The sequence below is a fragment of the Geospiza fortis genome, unplaced genomic scaffold (genome assembly GCF_000277835.1).
Source record: "Geospiza fortis unplaced genomic scaffold, GeoFor_1.0 scaffold157, whole genome shotgun sequence".
In the NCBI taxonomy this organism is placed as follows: domain Eukaryota; kingdom Metazoa; phylum Chordata; class Aves; order Passeriformes; family Thraupidae; genus Geospiza; species Geospiza fortis.
Window position 1 is genome coordinate 696,878 of NW_005054314.1, and position 19,213 is coordinate 716,090.

A 19,213-nucleotide genomic window follows, 5' to 3' on the forward strand; every position below is an offset into this window, starting at 1 on the left:
GCACGCACCGCCCCGGGAAGGGCCGGGCCGGCAGCGCGGACCCCTCCGGCGCCGCAGCCCCGCGCTCCCGGCGCGCGGGGCGATGCACCAGCCGCTAACCAAGCCCCGAAACCCCCCGAAACTGCAGTGACAGCGTCCGAAGAAGAGGATTTTATACACACACAGCTGGGACACTGCCAGCCCCTTCCCCTCGGGTGACGGGCGCTGCGAACAGGAGCCCAGGGAGGTGACGGCAGCGATGCTCGCAGGGATGCTGCCAGGGCTGTTCCCAGGGATGCTCCCGGACTCGGCTCGGCCCGCGGCCCCACGGGAACAGGGCACGGGCCGTGCCCGCGGTGCGGAGCCGGCAGCAGCCGCTCGGCCAGCCCGGCCCGCAGGCACATCACATCCTCCGCAGCCTCGCTGCCCCTCGGAGCCGCCTCTCCCCGGGAACTGGGACCGCAGGGAGAACACGCAGTAGTGTAGCAGGCTGGAAGGACTTGTGGATATTCTCGGGCCTCGTGTTTAGAGACAAATATCAGTGGAAATGCACATTTCTGAGATGAAGTCCTTAAACATTCTCAAGGGATGTTCAGGGCGCTGTCCCCTCGCAGAGAGCAAGCAAAGGGGCAGAAATTCTCAATCAGTACTTCCACAGTTGCAGACATAAAATCAAGACAAAGTGGTTGAAGTGCCTTTGGTGCCTGTTAGCACACCAGGAGGGCTGCAATGCCAGCAGCGAGGGGCAGTGTTGTAATAAAGGCGTTTGGCAATTTCCTTGAAAGAAGTGCTGATGTATCACTCAGCTTCAAAGTATTCTTGTACAGCCCACGTTGGGTACATTATCGCTAATGTGACCCTGAGTTTGTGCTCTCTGCCTGCCTGCAGGCCAGCATTTGGAGGCTCTGCTAAAGAGTTGAGGCCAATCACTGCATTAAAGTGTAAGTTTGTAAGAACTAAACATGCAATGCAGCAGAAATCTACACACAGCAACAGCCCAGCCCCCTGCTCTCCCATGGGCAGCATTTAGAAAATTCTGGCCCTCATGTCACCTTTGTCAACGCTAAGCCAGAGCTTTGCTCCCCATTTGAGCCTTCCTGCCTTACATAAATACATCATTAGCCTTTTTGCTTGTGTTATTTCTCACAATCCCTATTTAACTCTTCTCTCTAACCTTCAGGCTGTCCTTTGTCTCCTGCCACTTTCCACTTCCTTCCTGCCTCCCAGTGAGAACGGGTGTGAAACTCCTGACTGCTGTCTACCCAACGCCCTCTCTCCATCTCAGATCCTTGGCTGAAATTTATCCTGCCTGCCTTGCTCACCTCTGATGAGTGCTCCAACTTGAGGATCAATTTCCACTTGACAAAGCTCTATCCCAAAATGAGAAGTATTAAAGTGTTTAGAAGTATAACATGGCTTGTAGTATTTTTGCAGGCAGGCCTCACTATCCCTGCTTTGTGCCTTTACCAACACTGCCTTCCCCTGCAGCCTGCTGGGAGCTCCTGTGGGTGCTCCAGCCCCCTCACACCCCTGCAGGCAGGGCTCTGAGCAGTTCTTCCCTTGCTGCTGAGGAAGGCAGAGCATCATTTCCCCACCAAGGCCTTGCAGGTCCAGCAGAAGCCACAGCTGCTTTTGCCACTGACACTCACAGCAGATCTGTCGAGGCTGCAAATGCCACCAGCACAAGGGTACTTTACACAGTAGAACCAGATTGACAAGGCCTGATTTCTTCACCAGCTTGCTGACTGGTTCTGCAGACACAGAAATGTGCTCCAGGTGTCCCCCATGGCCTCGTGCCCTGCTCCTGGCAAACCCTCCCACAGCCCTGACCAAACAGGGCTTGTGCTGCTGTGACCTGTGAGCCGCCTCTCCACCTCGCTCTTCTGCAGGAAGCTCTGTGGCAGAGTAACTCCCAGGAATCAGAAATTCCATGCATTAGTGCAATTGTTAATAAACCCACATTCATCTTCCCAGTAATAAAAAATGAACAGGTTCCCTTAACAATAAATTCAATTTTTAAAAATACCAAACAATCAAAGCATAACAAACACAAGAGACAATTAAATGCTATCTGTACAGCTTTCCTCTCCAACAACCATATTCAAAACCCTGAAGCCAACTTCAGCAACCAGAGACCCAAACATAAAATCCTTTCAAACGTCTATGTGCATGCAAAGGATGTTTTGTATTAAAAGGGAAGTGCAAGAATGAAGGGGAAAGAACTTCCTTTGTTTCAGCAAAGGAAATGCCATTGTACCCCAGAAGTCCTGGGCTAATTCTGAGCTCTTCTGTCATCATCCTAACACAGATTTGGGTCCACAACAATCCTACCAAGAGTAATTGCCCCTGCCAGATGTGACACTCAGTGAAGGAAGAGAGTGTTTAAAGCTGAGGCTCAAATTGACGCGCTGGCTTGTTTCCTCTAGCTTTGTTTACATTGGGTCTTAGCTACAGGTGTGAAACTGGCAGAGAAATAAACAAGATAACTCATAAGATAACAAGATTTCTGGTCTACAGGAAATAAACAGCTTCTTAAACTGGGGGTTTGGCCTGAGAAAGACAAACTGACTCTTTGCAGCATTTCTCTGTTCTCTGAGCTGTAAATTCAGAAAAATTATCATTCAGAAAATCTCCAACACACATGAACATTTTATTGAAACACTCAACCAGATGGTGCTCAGGGAATGGACATCCCTGCCACTCCCACTGCTGCGGGGACAGCCAGGCTCAGCAGCTCATGCCACATCTGTGACTCCAGAGCCAACCCTCTGCATTTATTTCCCAGCATTTTCAGGATACAAATCCAACGTGAAGCTCAGAAACCCCAAAGCTCAAGTCAGGCTCCCTGCTATAGAGGGAGGAGACAAATCCCTCCTCAAGCTTCTGGGCTCCCCTGCTCCCACCTTCCTGCTGCAGAGCCATGCCAGTGTGCCAGCCTCGCCCAGGGCTCCTGGCTGCAGCAGCTCCCCAGCACGGGCACCAGTGTCAGACAGGACCTCCAGGAACACCAGCTTTCCTTGGCCCTGGAACACTCCCTGGGAGATTGATTTTGCTGGAAGTTTTTGCCTTCTGTAAGGAACCGGTGTTATGCCCATGCCTGAGGCACTGATCAGACTGATGCTGACTCCAACACCAGCACTTTTCTCCCAGAATAAAAATACTTCACAAGATTCTCCATTACTTTTGTCTTTCATATGAACTAGAGATTTAAGACATCTCCTTAGTGCTTCTTTAGGGGACAACCCTTGGCTGGCTAAGGTTGCACATTAAAAGTCTTCAAAGCCTTGTGTGCAGCCTGGATGTGTCTGGGTGCTAGCTTGGTAGCAGTCACACCAGGAGCACTATTTCATGGCCACAGAAAAGCAGAGAATACTTTTATCAGGCCACACCTTGGAGAATACCAGGATAACTCAGGGCAGCTGATGCAAAATGCTTTTGGACTGCGAAGGGAAGGTTTGAGTTTCAGGCCATGGACATCCACTTACATTCCAATTTAGTTAAAAGATGCAAAAAATATGAACTACCAACACAATCCACTTCATATCTTCAGCATTCCTGGGACCCATCCCTACAGTGCCTGGAAATCACAGTAAAGTGTCATTGTTTTCAATGCATTGTTGGATTGTGCTCTGAATATTTCTCATGCTTTCTCCTATTCGAACTAAAGAAAATTCCCACTTCATTCCAAACACAGTAAGGCTGGGCCAGAAAGTCATATTTAAACCTGGATCTGTCTTCAGATTTCCACTTTGCAGAGACTGCTGCGTTAGGATCAAGAGACAGGGTTGCTATCCTGAGTAAACTGGAAATACCAGAGCTCCAGACAAACAAACCAAAGCAGTAATTTCCCGTACAGTACTCAGAAGCACATACAGTAGTTTTCAGCTCTTTAAAAATTAAATAACTTTTTTCTGTTCCTGGCAAACATGCTAGTTCAGTTTCACAGGATATCCAAAATGAGACCAAGCAGCTTCCTTCCCAAAGGATTCCTGAGTGGACAGGCAAGCTGGAAAAAGTGCCTCTGACTACTGTAACCCCAGCCAGGATGTCCGCCTCATTTCCCAGGGCTAAAACTTAATGTATAGGTGTCCCACAAAACATACATTGCTCCAAATGCCGCTCTCTGGGACTTTTTCAGGAGTTTATTTTCTTCCCAGTGGTGCCCAGAGAAGGGAGCCTGTGCCAGGCTGCGCACACAGCTGGGGGAGCAGGAGGAGCCCTCTCCCTGCAGCGCCGATAACCCTGACCCAGCGCTGCACAGCATTGTTTCAGCTCAGCCCCTCGGGGTTTCTCAAGGAAACCAGTGCTGCCCTGGGGGTTCCAGCTTCCCTCCCGCCCAGCACAGAGCCCTGCTCTCCCTGCAAACACCAGCCCTTCCAGGGAGAGCAGTCGTATCCTCTGCAAGGATGGTGCTTTGCACTCCTGCCTTTGCACTCTGTTCCAGCACCAGTTGAATCCTCAGCAGTGATTTTATGCCATAATAAATTAATTATATAGATAACTGCTTCCCGGTGTGAAAGCTGTTTCTATTATTTTGTCTCTCCATGAGAATTTTTCCTACTCTGATTTTCTCTCCTTTCCTGTGTCACTGAATATTTCACTGTGGCTCTGCCTTATATCAGCATACCAAGTCAGTATCTGCTTGCTACAATGATACCAGTGCACAAAGGCTGGCTGGAAATTTTGCAAAATAAAGATAATTTACTGAAATAAATTGAACTCTCACGTTTTGTATAACTATTGTACCTTGCTGCTGTGCAGCCATCTGCCTTGGGAGAGGTTTTTCCCTTCCCTTCCATCTTCTGCAAATTTATTTCTTCATTCAAAATAAGAACACTTTGAAACACTTTGCAAGGAACAGTAGCTATATGTTACTAGGTCATCAGATCCCAATGGAGTTTATGAATACCATAATGAATTTCAGCCCAACATCTGTCTGCTCTCTGAAACAGATGCAATTATGGAAAAAAAATAGCTGCTGCCTCTTCACAGGCAGATCTCTCAGTTAAAAAAAAAACAACAAACAAAACAAAAACCAACAAAAACCCCCAAAAACAAAACACAAAGAAAACTGCCAATGCACAGTTTAATCACTACCACATTAAATTTATCAGTCAAAATATCACATGGCAGACGGTCTTTTTCTGAAAGCAAGACAAGTTGTGGTAACTCTGGCAGACAAGCAGGGGTTTTTTGACTTTAGAAAATCCTGCAGGCATGGCTTTGCCAACCAAACACTAACTCTGGATGACTCAGACCACGGTTCCCTTTTATCCAAACCACTGAAGTTTGGTGGTTGGCTAAAAAGGAACTGGTATCTGAATCACCCTTAGTTGGGAGGAATTGTCAGATTAAAGTCTTGGGCATGGGGTTTTGGGGGCAGGGTGTTGGTTTGGTTTCTGTTCCCTTCTTTCCCAAAAGAAAAAAAACCCAAAGATCAACAACTTTAAATGTAGGGAGACCTTTCATATCCAAAAAATTTTTTTCAAAAAATTAACTTTATCCTATCTTTTTTAACCATCTCAATGTTGTGTGTCAATTTGGGCACATTCTCAGTAAATTAAACAGATTTTTTCAGTCCTGTTGCAAGCCTAACCTGTGCCTCAAAAAATTACACAATTTTAACCTTGCCTTAGCTACAAAAAAAGCCCAACTCATTGCTCAAGTCTCTCTTACACATCTGCATTTCCCAGGCCCTCTGCTTCTCCTTTTCTTAGAGGAGGGAAAAAAAAGCAAAAGAGGAACTGTAATTTATAAACCTCTATCCAGCCCTCTGGAACAAAACCTGCCCTCTGTGACCTATTAAACATCTTTGGGGAAGTCTCCTCTATTCTCGCTCCAACTTCCATTTAGTCCCAAGCTGCTTTTCATCTCGGTATTTTGCCAACTCTGACCATTTCAAACACACTTGGGTGCCCCAGTGCAGTGCCTGAGTGTTTTAAATTCTCCTCTTTTCCTCGAGGGAAATGTATCCTGTGTTTGGGAGGCTGTCTAATTTGTGTGTGTGTGTCTTCTGGATGGGAAAGGCAAAGGGAAGCTCATTTAAGCACTGAGCAGCAGCGTCCTCTTCCAGCAGTAACTAATGAATAAGTCTTGCAGATCTGTGCCAGTCCTATCTAAACATTCTCTATCTTTGTATATTAATAACCTGCATGTAACTTCCAGCCAGGTTTCACTTGTGCCTGTAGCACCATGCTCAGCTGGAAAGAGCTCTCGTGGGGCTCTGTCAGCCTCTCTGCATTTGGGCAGAGCACTGAGTAGGTGCCCTCGCCTTGGTGCTGCTGCTGCACAGTGCGGCTGCCAACTGAGACTGTAAACATTTTAAAAATTAAATCAGACAAGTTGTTTAGCGGTTTAGGAAGAATGGGAAGGCTCTGTACATCTGCCAGTCATTCACTGATATTTAGTCCTGGAAGTTCTGTGGGAAGGAAATGTGTTTGCACAGGTCTGAGACTGGGTGTATTCACTGCTTTGATTGATAACTTGGAAGCAACTGCTAAGTTAACCCATTGAAGCAATATTCACCTGAACAGCAGCTTGCGCCGGGCTATGTGCAAGCCCAGCCTGCACACAGTGGGGTGAAAGCTGTGGCACAGACCCTCCTCCCTTTGCCTGGACACTGCCCAGAGCCCAGAGACACAAACTGTGTCAGATCTGAGGGAACACCTCAGTGCAATACTGTGGGACAGGGACTGATGGGATCAGCTCCATAAGCAAAGAAAAACAAGGGAAGGGACGTTCCCTCCAACACTGCTTTGTGAGGCTGCAGCTCCAGCATCTTTCTAGTAATGCACAGAGCAGAAATGAAGACTTGGATTCAGTTAAAGGAAGGGACACAAAAGTTAATACTGAGGCCAAAATGGTTTAATGTGTCCACTTGGAATAGCTAAAGCTCTAACCTTAATAAAAACAGAAGTGACTTTTTTATTTTCTCCTAAGGAGAAAATAGTGGCATTGTAATCACGTGAGATATAATGAGAGCCAGTAGCTGAAGCAGAAACCAAACAACAAAAACAATAACCTCCTTCCAAAACGAAAAAAAAAACTTCAACAAAGTAGAAACAAAGGCACCACATGCTCCCAGACCTCCTGGTTTCCATTTCTCCCTTTCTGGTTCCTAGGGTGTGAAAGAGTGCTCAGAGCTCCCCAAATTAGAGCTGCTTTCAGCAGCCTCTCAGACAGCTCCACTAGTCCAAAGTCACTGGGGAGCCAGATGTCCTGGCCACAGCAGCCTCTGTGCCAGCCAGGAAACTGGCAGGAAACTCTCCTGTCCCCTCTGGAGGGCTGCTGGCTGCTGTGCAGGAGCCACGGCACAGCCAGGCCCTCAACTGCCACCCTACAGCACACTTGGGCTTCACTTTCCAGCAGGGAGATTTGGGGATTTAAACCAGCTTCCTTTTTCACAGCAGCTTAAGTTCTTTAAGGAGTTTAGCTCCATAAGCCAATTAAACATCTTTAAGTCCTTGAGCTCTGCTACCTTCCCCGAGCAGTTTGCATGCTTACATGGCTTTACAGGCTGAAAGCTGATTTCTCCCAGCCAGGACCTGAGCATCTTATGAGGTCACAGGCCAAGCAATCCCAGGCAGAGTCAGCAACTCTGGAATCCTCTGCAGGCCTCAGAGTGTTGCATCCCGTGGCCTCGATCCTGAGAGCAAATTCTTGCCGGTTTGGAAAAGGCCAACTCCACCTTTATCCCTTTGCTTTGCAGAAGCCCCAGCTCTAGGAATGGATGGCCCATGGGCTCATAAACTTTACACACTGAGAGTGGGAGCAGAGCAGTTATTATCCTCATTACACATCCCCTGTGGAGTGTAGGCAGACAGAACTGCTGTCATCCCCTCGGGTCCCATCCCAGTGCCTTATCTCCCCTTCCTGTCTTTTTTCCTTTGGATAGTTAACACTACAAGTAGGAGAACAGTAATACAGTCATTTGATATTTGAATATGAAAGCTTAGAACCAAGTCTCTGAAGTACTGCTCTAGGCTTTTTTCTTAGGGTTTCTTTCTATTTGTTTTTAAATGGACAAATCAGCAGCATCTCAATAGCCAGAAAACCACAACATAAAATTTTATGAGAAGCTATCACCAGCCCCTTTTATTTCCTGTAAGACATCCTGCATAGCTAGATATATTTTTATATGTTTGTTTCCTGTAAGACATATCCTGCATGGCTAGATACATTTATATATAAAATATATGGATTTACATTATATATACGTTTAAAAAAAATCATTGTGTATCTCCTAAATGTTCTTTTAAGTCAGTTAATAACCATATGTCATTATGTTGTCAGAATACAGTTTTAACTCCTTCAAAGAAAAACCAACATGCTGTAGTAACAATATGATTCTGTAAACAGTTGTGGATTAACATTCAGTGACCACTGACTCTTCTCTGTGATTAAAAATCCCCACCAGCTGCCCAATCTGCTTTTGTCAGTGAACTTGCTGTCATTTTATAGCAGTAAATATACAGTTTGCCCATGTACTTGAGGTCAGTCGTGCCTATGCCTGAAAAGGAACATTTCCCTGAGTGTTGTGTGAAGGGCAAACCCAGAGCTCTGGAGCTGCTCAAGGTCACCCTTCTGTTTCTTCTGAAGCAGTGACAAATCATCCCAGAAGGATGTGACACTGAGGTGCAGCCCTGGACCCTGAAGCAGATGTGAGGGTGCTGGAATGGGCTGTCCCAGATGAGCATAAAGCACTTTGTGCTGCTCATTACCTGGACCCAGCTCACCAATGCCTCTGTGCACTTGGCCACCTGCAGCTGTCACTTGCAGATTGCAACTCACCCACACCCTGCTGTGCTGCAGCAGGCAGGAGTGATGCCCCCTCCCCACCATGGCCCATCACACGTCCTCCAGAGCTTCCCAAACCCCGGGTTTGGGGCACCTCAGCTATGACTCAGTGGTTTTTGGGTGGTTTTGGCCACCCCAGCACTGCTCCCCTTGGCTTGGCTGTGCTGAGCCCTTTGGGACGCAGTGGGGGCTGTGTCCCAGCCTGGCTGTCCTGTGGGCTCCCCCATGTGCTCAGCACCTCCTCTGCTTTAACCTGTTCAGGCAGAGCAGAGTGCTCAGGCTGGCTGTGAGCAGCCATGCACACACTGGGGTGCTCACACTCCTCTCTGAGCCTCATGCTTTGTGCCATCTCCTGCTTTGAAGCAGCTGTACCACTTCCATTCTTTTTCCCAGGTTTTTTTCTTTGATCAATATAAAAATAAAAATTTAAAACCAACAGAAAAGAAAAAACCAACCAGAAAACTTTCAGTTTAACTCTGCAATACTTGAACCCTTTTGTTCTTTTTGCTGGATTTATGTCACCCCACAGAGATCAATTGTTTTCTTTCTTGTCCAGGCATGTCCTCCTGCTCAGGCTGATAATTTGTTCTACATGTGTGTGGCTGCATGGGTCTGGGTTTTCCCTTGACACTTTTGTGAACAGTGTGGCAAAGGTTGGTAGTGTTTATCCTCATTCCCTTTCTCCTTTTTCCTTATTTTGATTATTCTCCCATACCAATGCTGGCTGTTTCTCCAGCCATATTAATCCTCTTTCTGGCCACCTCCAATTTTCCAATGCATATGCTGGCATTAAATTGCCTGTTATCCTGTCCTAATTTCCATGTTACAACTGCTCAGAGGATAATAAAAATTTATCTATTATTTTTCTCTTTGCCTTTGCATTGTTTATTGTTCATCTGTACTGGGGGAGCCTGTGAGTCCTTTCATGGCTGTTATTTTTTCCACATGTCCAAGCTCAAACTGAGAATAAGAAAGCTTCCAGGGCTGATCCTTCCTTGGCCAGAATTTGTATTGCATTTTTATTTTTAACCTTTTGAGAGCATTTTCTGCAGTTTTGCCTTTCCAGCTCTGGGATAGGAACCTGAGGGTGGCAGGGGGGGCTCACAGGGGCCGTTTCTGGGGTGACTCTGCAGTCAGATGTGTGAGGCTCTTTGCAGAGCTCAGGCCAAGAGAAAGGTGAGTGAGACCTGCTTGCCCTTAAGGGCAGGAGGGACAATTGTGGGCTCTGTGACTTTTGTGGTCTTTTAGAGCACAGCTGACTTCTTCAGGGAAGATTTGGTTGGTTTGTGTGGGAAGCTCACTTCTTAAAATTTGGTGCAGTACTTGATGTCCTACCCTGTAAAACTGGGGAAGGGGGTGAGTGTGGTTTTGTACTGCAGCTGGCAATCTGACAATACCTCTGGTAACTTCCCTGCGTGTTAGAGGGAATCACAAGTTCTGCCAAGCCACATCACATTAACTAATCCAGTCACAAAAACACAGACCCTGGAACTCACAGGTCCTTTTTGTCCTCAATAGAGACCATTGGACCAACTGAAGCCCAGTGCTCAGAGTTATTACAGTCTTCCTTTTAAGCCACCCAGATTAATGGAACAAATTCTCATTCAGAGAAATCAGGTACAGATCCCCAGTGACTCCACTGATTTGACTCTGGCTTTTGAGCAGTATAAATTACAGCAGAATATCATTATTAATTTCAGCTGTCCCCTGTCCTGGCAAATTATCATTCATCTCCCCAAAAGGGTATCTCAGCTGAAGACCTTTATTTTATCATCTTAGTGGAAAAAATCTGCACTGTTTCCTCCCTCCAAATTAGCAGTCTGTGATTTCCCTGAAGAAGTCTTTCTTAGATGTAGTGCTGATTAGTGCTTGACTAACAGGCACCAGCACATTTTTTACCTTCCAACACACACCTGAAATCTCTCACCAGCTCCATGGCCGCCTGCTCAGGAGTTAGTCACTTCCTCCATGGCCTGTAGGGAAGACAGCAAAATTAAAGAAATGCTCAGTTCTAACAAATCTTGTTGTTGGTGTCCCACTGCTCACACGTACACTGAACTAATTTCATTCTGAAAGGAAAACACCCAGGCTGAGGCCAGGGCTGATCATTAAAGACTGATTTTTTGATGGTACCTGGTAAGCTTCTGAATGAGCCAAGCCCCATGAAATGTAATTTCAAAGTGTCATAGTCAGCCTCACTGCCCAAGTGCTGCATTTCAAGGTGTCCAAGGAACTTTTCCCTTCCCAGAGCCAGGAATTGCTCATGTGGCTCAGTGCAAGGTACCAGGTAACCATGACAGTGTTTTGTCAGGGAAATGGTGTCAGTGCAGGGTGGCTGAGGGGATCAGCTGGGATACCCCAGCCCATGGTAAACCTGGGGAAAAGCACAGAGGGCTGGGGCAGGGGAGGTCAGCCCAGGGGAAACTCCCCTTCCCAGGGGTGCCAGGCAAAGCTATGAGGACACACTGAGGCTGATGATTATGTGAGGTTGTTCTGCTCCAGCTGCTTTGGGAGAACACTGCTTCCACACCACAGCTTTTAAGTACTATTAAAGAAGGTAAAAACTGGCTGCAAGTGAAGCTGGCCCTGGCTAGGTGACCTGCTTACCTTCAGCCACTCTTACATTGCAGCTTTGCCTCCAGTGCTATTCCTGTGGCTTTTTGCTGGCTTTGGGGGAGTGAGTATTAGAAATCAGACCCACTCTGATTTAAAAGAGCTTCATTGAAATGCATCTTGTCCCGTGGAAGGGACAGTGACAGCTCCTGAAGCTCTGTGCCCTGGATGCTGGCCCCAGATGGGCATCCCTGTGCCACCCCTCCCTCTGTGCCCTTCTGCCTCTCCCACCTCAGCTTCTGTCACCCCCCTGCACAAACCTCTGCACTTTCCCTGGCTCTCTTGGAGAGAATTGGTGCTTTACAGTCTTACTGTAAAACAACAAGAATCAGGCTTTTAAAATCAGGAAGAAGAGACTTCTGTGCTTTTGCTATAATCGCTCCATATGCTCCTCTGACAATTTCCATGACCTTATTTCTCAAAAAAAAAAAAAAAAAAGAGAAAGAAAAAGACAACTCCCATCATCCCTCAACTCTCAGAAGAGCTCTCCATACAGTAAAGGAGAAGCAGATGCTGCCAGCTCTCTATCTGGATCTCCTCTTACACATGTTTAACCCTCAGGGTACAGTGGATGCTGAGAATTACTCTTTCGTAACATTTGTTTGGCTGCCAGAAAGGAAAAATGATTAGCAGCTCAAAGGTTACATTGCTGTATTTTGCAAGAGAAGCCCTTGTCATGGGCTGCCTCTGTTTTGCTGGCTGTGGATGTGAGCTGTGATGCCCCTGGGGTTCTCTGCCCACTGGGCTGTGCTGCCCCAGCTCTCTGCCCCATCCCTGCACTGCTGCCCTGCAGGGCCTGTTTATCCTTTCTCCCCCCATGGGCAGCAGCACCCAGACATCACAAGGGGTGCCCAGACCATGGAGGGGTACCCCAGACCTAATGTCTCATCTCCCACTTAATCTGAATGACCATGCCCAGCTTTATTGGCACATAGAACACTTCCTGCTCTGTGCAATGCTATTCCCACACCCTCTCCCTAGACTTCAATATGTTAAAAACAAGTAAGATTATCCGTTTTTAAGATATAGTTAATGGTTTAAGAAAGAGATTTAAAGTAAATTGTCCAATTAATGACTATTGTTATTGTTTCCTTTATTAGCCCCTCATTAGCCTGTTTCCTGAGGGCAGAGCTGTTTGGACAGGATTTACCTCTCTTTGGACCCTGAGGAGCTGAGAAATTTGGTATAAATAGCTTTAGAAACCTTTTTGTGGTTTTTAGAGCAGGCTGCAATGATCACAAGATGCTGCTGCCATTGTGTCTGAGCAGAGCCCCTGCCCTACACATCCCCAGCAGTGCCAGCGTGGGCAGTGGTGCTGGGCAGTGGTGTGGGCAGTGCTGGTGGCTCTTTCCCCTCCTGTCTCAGCTCCTGCCCCTCTCTGCCCCTCTGTGCTGTTCTGTGGCATCCCCTGCACACACTCACCCAGCTTGGCTGCTTCTGCCACCTCACTCTTCCCACAGAGCCCTTGTGCTTGTGTTTCACACCTGGGGGTCTGCAAGGACAAGCCAGGTGAGCAAGTTCATCAACATCCTCCTTTGGTTTGTTGTCCCAGGCTGCTCACTTTTGTTCCACAATAAAGGGGCTGCTCTGAATTATCTCTGCGCTAACTGTACCCACACCTGCATTGGTATGGGCAGTTTGTGCAGAGGATAACTGAAATTTCTGGCTCTGGATTGAAGTCTTCCTTGCAGATTGTCACTGTCACATCACAGATGCTTCTTCTGTTCATTTTGTTGATGGGTGAAAGCAATGAAGTTTGAACTTTGTTCAAATTTTCCTAGCTTGGCAGCATAAGAGCTCTAATAGGGGTTCAGGCTGGCTGTTAGGTACAAATTATGTGTCAGTTCAGTGCTTTCCCTGCTGTCTTCTCTTGCCAATAATTTGCTACAGCACACAGAATTCCTGTCATCCCGTCAGCCTGCCTCCTTCCAAAGTCACTTCAGTGCCCATGATCAGCTCCTGTCTCTTCCCCTCTCTGCAGGGAGCTGCTGTCCCACACAGAAGCATCACAATTCTCTCTGGGAGAGCTCAGCTGAGCCCCAGACAGCCCCACTGTGAACCCTGGAGCACACCCAGAGGTTGCTCACACAGGCTGGAACATGATGTGGCCACAGAGCCAGGATGAGGCAATTTGCCCTGGAGTTACCAGCCCAGTCCAGGGAATATTATCTACTGGTCAGAACTCGAGACTGAGAGACTGTGAGCACAGCCCAAATTCTGCCTTTGGTTTTTTGTAAGATCTTGGATAAAATGGTTCTTAACCCTATTTTTCATTTGCTAAAGGGTGGATGAAAATACTTCCCAGAGGAGTTAGGTGTTAGATTGATTGTTTCATGATCACAAAGCCTTTGATATCCTTTAATCAAAGAGTTGTTAAGGGTTTTAAAGGTTGTTATAATCTGTGGAAGAGATGTTAATTCTCTGTGTGCAGCCTATGCAGAACATGGAGTCTCTAATGTTATTTGGGGACTAAATATTAAGTGCTCCCTTCAAGATGCTGACAGAAGTTACCTTTCAGCCTCACACACGAGCTGATTAGAGTATAGTGTGCTTTGAAAGCTTCTTCACTTCTCATTAAACCCTCTCTTCCTGAGTCACCTCATAAGAGGCTAATTTACATGAAGTCTGGGCCACATTAGGGTCTGGATTTCTCATGGAAATACATCTTGGTAGCAAAAGCAAAATCCCTTCTGCCCTCCGCATAAGAATCACTAATTCTCTCCTCCACATCATAAATCCCAAGGCATGCTCTGAATCCCAAATAAGTTTGATTTAGAAAGAAATGAGGTGCACGTTCTTCCTTTGACAGTTTTTATCCCTGCCTTGGCTTGACTGTATTTCTCCATTAAAAGAGGGCACCAGAGATTTGCAAATCCCTCTGTGCAGTGTGAGCACACTCTGAACTGGTGCTCTATCCTCCAGCCAAATTCTTGAGCCCACCCTGCCATGCTGAGCATGGTGGGTACCCCACTACCCTCAAATTTAGCTCTGCTGCTCCATCAGCAGGTCCAGCAGCAGCTCTTGGTGCTCCCACCCCAGCAAACCACTTTGAATATCCACAGTGGATACTCACAGCCAGGAAAACATTTACCACCCACTGCTGTGTACAAAGGAATTACTTTGCAGTCCTAGAAATTGCAAAACTCATCTAATATAAAATACATTGTTCTGTCTTTGTGTTTGTCCTGAAGAAAACCCTTAAAACCTTGTAAAGCCAATTACACTATATCAAAATGAATTAGAGGAGTTTATAGAATACCTACCGTGAGAATCTGGCTCAGCTTGACAAACTGTATTTTTATTATTGTTATTTATTTGCTTTACTGCTTAGTCTGTAGCTATACAATAATATTGCAAAGAAGAGAAAATGCTGACAGGTCATGTTCTGCTTCTATTGGCAGTGCTGATGCTTTATATTTATATGACAAATATCCTGGTAAAGCCTGGTAACTTTTACTTTGTTTCCTTTTTTTAGACATTGTTTTATACCTCTTTGGAGCAGCCTTATTAACCTCTGAATTTCTCCAGTGGCACTGAAATGATCAAAAAGTTTCTTGTGGTGAGCACTGCAAAGCTGTCCTTCCCTCAGCACCACAAACGCTGCAGGTCCTTTCTTCAGGGAAACAAAATATATTGCAGAACACTGTTCTTTGTGTTTGCAAGAATGTGATGTCATTACTTTCAATTTTCAAATTCTGCTTGCTTCCTATAACAAAATCTTCCAAAATGTCATATTTTTAACATTTGCTGGGCTGACTACTTCTAAATTGGACCTGTTTCAATCAATGTTATTTATGGAACCTCAAAACCTTGAATACTTCCAAGACAGTAGAGGAAAGTACATTTACTTTTCATTATTTTATAAACAAATAAAACAATATTGATTATGTTAAATCAATATTATTGTACTGTTCACCTACCCATTTTCCTTTGGGCCTGAGCAAGGAAATGCTTCTGGCATTACATGCAAGTTGAAAACCTGTGGGACTGAAGAAAGTGTGAGGTTTTATTTTGTGGGGAATTTTCCCACACATAACGAAGCAGATTTTTTCTTTTTTTCTTTTTTTTTTTCTCTGGAGGAAACCAAGAAATTCCCATCCAAACAAATAATGAAATGTTAGTTTTAAAATTACCAAGGCAAGGGTTCTGAAGCAAGTGGGCTGGCAAAAAATGACATCTTTTTGGGGAACTTCACACAGCCTCCATTGAAGAGTGGACAAACATGATGCATTCATACAAGAGCTGCCATTCCCCTTTTTCTCTCTGTGTTTCTGCCTGGAAAAACCTTTGGACTCTGACTGCTCTCTTCTTCCTCTCCCTTCTTCACATTCTCCACTTTTTTTCTTAGAGTCCCAGAATCTCTGCAGCTCCAGCAGGAGCCTCAGAGGGTGCCCAGGGGAGGAGCACGGATGTGGAGGTGTCCTGCAGGCAGAATCTCTGACCAAGCCACCCCCTGGGAGGAGCTCCCAGTGCCCAGCTGGGACCCAGTGCAAACCCCCCAGCTCTCCCTCCACCCATGAGGAGCTCCCCTGTGCTGTCACTGCCAGCCAAGGGGCACTGAGGCTCTCCCTGCTGTCAGCAGGGCTGTGGGACCTGGCAGCCCCTCTCACCTCTGCTCAGACAGACACTGGGAAATGCTCAGAGCTCTCCAGAAGGGCTCAGCCCTAAAGGCTGCTCAATGCTCTGATTTCTGCCCTTCCAGACCCTCAGGTCTGGCTCAGCAAACCATTTCTCACTGAATTAAGGGGAGTTTAAGTATGTGCTTATGCACTTCAATGAACAGAGAGAGCCTGCTGAATCAAAGGAACTATTAAGAGCAGAGGCCCTTAAAAGCAAGGATTTTTTTTCCCTGTAAAAGTATCTGTTATTTATTCCCAAGTTCTTATCTTGTTTATAACAAAGAATGAACAAAATTCCTTTCCCAAGGCTGGATGGTCCTGGAGCATATCCACACCAAACAGGGACAAAAATAAGCTTCATTTTAGACAGAATAAATAAGTAAATGCTTCTTAGTCTCTTGCCTTCTGTCTCTCTCTTTTTTTCATATTCTTCTATACACAGCAAGCATAAGATGTTATGGCCTTATCCAAAGTCTTCTGGACTTCATGGAATTCTTTCTGTTGGCTTGAATGGGTTTTGGAGCAGACCTGGTGGCAGAGTATGGCAATATCTTTATAGAGGCTTCTCCTCTACTGCCTAGAAAAAGGAATATTATTAAAATACCAGCCCAAAACACAGCCCCCAAGAACTGTCAATATTCACTGTGTTACCTAATTTACAATTACCCTGTTTTCTTGCTGAACATTCTTTAGGAGCATCAAATCTGTAGCACTGGATAGGCTTCCAACTTCTGGCTCATTTTATAGACAATCTTTAAACAACAATTGTTTGAAGTACATCATACACAAAGGTGAAAACAGTACCTCCCAAGCATTATCATAAACCATCTTTAAGAGGAATGTGCCCCAAACCAGAAGTCCCCATGGTTGCAGTAAGGATGTTTGCTGCTGGTGGCTTCTGTCACTGGGCAAGGCACAGCCTGACAAGCTGGGGTGGTGGGGCTGCACAGTCAGGGTGGTGTCCTGGCCTCTCCCCTGATAAATCCAGCTGATAAAGCCACCATGGCTTTGGTGAGACAGGGGAACACAAAATGCCCATATGCCCTTCTGTGTCAGCTGATGAATTCCACATGATTGAGCTGGGACATTTTTGCCACCAAGGCCTGACCGAGCTGTCACTGCTGCCACACTGGAGGGCTGCTATGGAGGTGATTCCCACTGAAGGACAAACTCACGGCTCTTGTGCCACCCGTGTCCCACAGATGGATACATTTCACTGTTTGACAGTGATTTTCCAGGTGCTCCCTGTGGAAACACTTGGCCTCTTGCATGTCACAGAGCGGCTCAAGTGTGTCCAGAGCAGGATACAGAGCTGTGGAAAGGTCTGGAGCATAAATCTGATGAGGAGCAGCTGGGGGGCTTAGCCTGGAGAAAAGGAGGCTTGGAGGGGACCTCCTCTCTCTCTATAAATCCATGAAAGGAAGGCGTAGCTCAGGTGTGGCTCAGTCTCTTCCCCCAAGTAACAAACAACAGGACACAAAGAAATGGCCTCAAACTATTCCATGGGAAGCTTAGATTGGATTAGGAAAAAAATATTCACTGAAAGGGCTGTCAAGCACTGCCCAGGTAAGTGGTGGGGTCACCATCCCCAGAGGTCTACAAAAACCACGTGGCTGTGGCACCTGGGGACTTGGGTCAGTGGTGGGCTTGGCAGAGCTGGGTTAACAGCTGGAGTTGATCATTTTAGAGATCTTCCCCTAAAAAATTCTATGATTCTGTACTGGTGTCACACAAACTGAGTCAACAAGAGGCCCCCGAGCTCAGTCCCCATCCCCACACTAAAAGCACAGGGGTACAGGCAGGTCTGATTCATGTATATATTGTTGTAGTACTCAACATACACTCAGAAATCTTAAAGCAGATTGTGACTTGGCATCTATAACTAAAAGATATTGATACACAGACACTCAGTGTACTTTTGCAAAAGGACTGAAAACCTGTTCTTTTCATGTTTCCTCAAAACAAACATGACTGCATTTTGCTTTAGGATAACTACTGCTCTGAGACATATTATCATTGGGTAAATGAATTTGGTACCAATATTAAATCCTTGTAAATAAAAGAAGCAGACCAACCTGCATATGTTGTTTTCTTTTCTTTCTTTTTTTTTTTTTTTTGAGTTTGCATGCTTAATACAGAACTAGCAGGTTTAAAATCTCACTGAACATTCTATGTGAATTAATCAGATTCTAGAGTAAAGTGGGAAGGAAAATAATGAAAAGTACAGCTTTTCATTTAAACATATGCAGCTCTTTTCATGCAGGGTTTTCATTTAGGATATTTTTTCTGTTTTTTAAATTACACTTTGCATTAAAGAACATAGCCAGTGTAAACACAGTCTGTAACACTTATAAAACAGTGCAAATTTTGTAAATTTTTGGGAGGAAGTTGAAATACATATATTGATAATGGAGGTAAAATCGCTTTCTTTCTCAGTAGAAAAATACGTCTATTAAACACCTATGTTTGAACTTAACTTCACAAAAGAGCAAGTTATAGTTCTATACTGTGTAATAAATTAATATCTTTTCTAGATTTCCACTTTCAGTGTTAGTGTCAAATGCATAATAATATTAGAAAAAAATGAGAGAAACATTATTATTTTGAACCTAATGAAAAATCTTACAGACAATGACTGGTGAAGGAGGGCACAGAACAAAGAACTTGGGAAAGAAGCAATGGAAAAATACTGACCTCTATGAATTATTGCACATTTGAGATCATTGTCATGGCCTTTGGGCCAGTTCTGGATACTTTTAAGTCTTAGGTCAGTGTTTGTTTCCATTTGACTGTAGGGTACAATTTAGGAACCACTGCAAAATGTCAAGGATTTACTGAATTTGTTTGCTGATGAAACCACAGGCAGCTGAGTGCAGAGTGCTAACTTTTATTCATGCAATCAAAGAGAAAAATGCTAAAGACATACTGAAGCACAGGCAAGGTTGCCTGCCTTAAAAATATTTTTGGGAACTTGCTCCAGCAGATGTTATTGAGACAAAACTCTCATGTCTTCTGTGTTTTCATTAGAGCCATGCCAAAACCTGCAAAACTGGCTTTTGCTTTCATTATTTAGAGCTTTTTCCTTTAATACAGTTGTCTCCATAGCCTGACTCTGCAACCCTTACCCAGCTGAGTGTGGAAATCTCCATGAAACACTCTGGTACTCACTGAGCAGCAATCCCTGATGCTGAGCACCTGTGGAACAA